The sequence below is a fragment of the Sapajus apella genome, unplaced genomic scaffold (genome assembly GCF_009761245.1).
Source record: "Sapajus apella isolate SASKATOON/1434 unplaced genomic scaffold, GSC_monkey_1.0 scaffold35, whole genome shotgun sequence".
NCBI lineage: Eukaryota > Metazoa > Chordata > Mammalia > Primates > Cebidae > Sapajus > Sapajus apella.
The window spans coordinates 7,897,949-7,900,143 of record NW_022436975.1 but is presented as its reverse complement, the minus strand read 5'-3'; positions in this window follow the sequence as shown (position 1 = coordinate 7,900,143).

Here is a 2,195-nt window from a genome sequence, read left to right as displayed (position 1 = left end):
CGCACCACCATGCCCAGCTAATGTTTTGTATTTTTAGTAGAGACGGGGTTTCACCATGTTGACCAGGATGGTCTCGATCTCTTGATCTCGTGATCCACCCGCCTCGGTCTCCCAAAGTGCTGGGATTACAGGCTTGAGCCACCGCACCCGGCTTCCTGACATCTTCATAGCTACTTTGATAGAGTGGGATTGCTCTGTAATTCCAGGCTTTTATTCTATGTATTTATTTATTTATTTGAGATGGGGTTTCACTCTTGTCGCCCAGGCTGGAGTGCAATGGTGTGATTGCTCACTGCAACCTCTGCCTCCCGAGTAGCTGGGATTACAGGTGTTCGCCACCAAGCCTGGCTAATTTGTTTTGTATTTTTAGTAGAGACAGGGTTTCACCGTGTTGACCAGGCTGGTTTGAATTCCTGACCTCAAGTGATCTGCCCGCCTCGGCACCCCAAAGTGCTAGGATTATAGGCAGGAGCTGCCTTGTCTGGCCTTATTCTATGTATTTAAATAGCACTTTTTAAAAATAAGGGGCCCTTAGGCTTCACCAAGCTTTCAGAGCCTGAAAGGCTCCCACTGCCTTCAGGATGCAGCCAGTAGTCACTCCTCAGCTCAGCACAGGAGACCCTGCTACCTCTTCAGCCATTGCTTCAGTGAATTCTCGGTGAATTCACCATTTACTGACGCCACATGTGCTCAGGCTTCATTGGCCTTTGTGCCTTCTAAATGCTGTTTCCTTCCTTAGAATGCTTGTCCCAACCAGCTAACCTGGAAAATTCCTCCTCTGCTTGTCTCCTCCTGTGATAAGGTACCATACTGTTCAAAGGGCAGCCTTTTTGTGTATACCAGCACAACATGTGACACATCCTGGCTCCTGGAAGGGACAATATGGGTCTTTATCTTTATTGTTCATCACCCATTCCAAGTTTCCCCAAAGTGTGGTATGTAGTGTTCTTTTTTTTTTTTTGAGACAGAGTCTTCTCTGTTGCCCAGGCTGGAGTGCAGTGGTGTAATCGTGGCTCACTGCAAGCACCACCTCCTGGTTCAAGCAATTCTCCCGTCTCAGTCTCCCAAGTAGCTAGGATTACAGGCGCCTGCCACCACGACTGGCTAATTTTTGTATTTTTAGTAGAGATGGGATTTCACCATATTGGACAGGCTGGCCTCGAACTCCTGACCACAGGTGATCCATCCACCTCATCCATCCCAAAGTGCTGGGATTACAGGTGTGAGCCACCATACCTGGTCGGCAGTGCTCTTTTAGATAACAAATTAATGAACATTTTTCATATTATACAATATTAAAAGGGACAGTAATCTCTCATTTATAGTAGCATTTGTAATTTCTTTACAAATCAATTTTAAGTTTCAAAGTATGAGCTGCATTAAAAAATTAAGTAAACAACAGTATATATTGACACAGACATGGCAGCACCATGAGGGCAGCAGATAACTGCTGAGTCCACTTCTGAGTAGCTGGAGATATTCTTTGTACCATTTTTCAGACTTTTCTATAAGTCAGCAATTATTCAAAAATGAAAAGTTAGAAAAGGAATTAAAGCAAGTATGAGTTAATATATTAACTTTATATTAAGTCAAACTCTAAATAATCAGCTATTTTCTGGCCAGGTGTGGTGGCTCACGCCTGTAATCCCAGCACTTTGGGAGGCTGAGGCTGGCAGATTGAGGTCCAGAGTTCAAGACCACCCTGGCCAACATGGTGAAACCCCATCTCTACTAAAAACACAAAAAATTAACTGGGCTTGGTGGTGCACACCTGTAGTCTCAGCTTCTTGGGAGGCTGAGGCAGGGGAATTGCTTGAACCTGGGAGGTAGAGGATGTAGTGAGCTGAGACCGTGCTGTTACACTGCAGGCTGAGTGACAGAGAAATTCCGTCTCAAAAAAAAAAAAAAAAAAAAAGTATTTTTTTAAATGCTAGCATTTGACTAAATCAGAATAAACAAACGAGTAAGAAATTACAAGTAAAGGGCCGGGCGCGGTGGCTCAAGCCTGTAATCCCAGCACTTTGGGAGGCCGAGGCGGGTGGATCACGAGGTCAAGAGATCGAGACCATCCTGGTCAACACGGTGAAACCCCGTCTCTACTAAAAATACAAAAAATTAGCTGGGCATGGTAGCGCGTGCCTGTAATCCCAGCTACTCAGGAGGCTGAGACAGGAGAATTGCCTGAACCCAGGAGG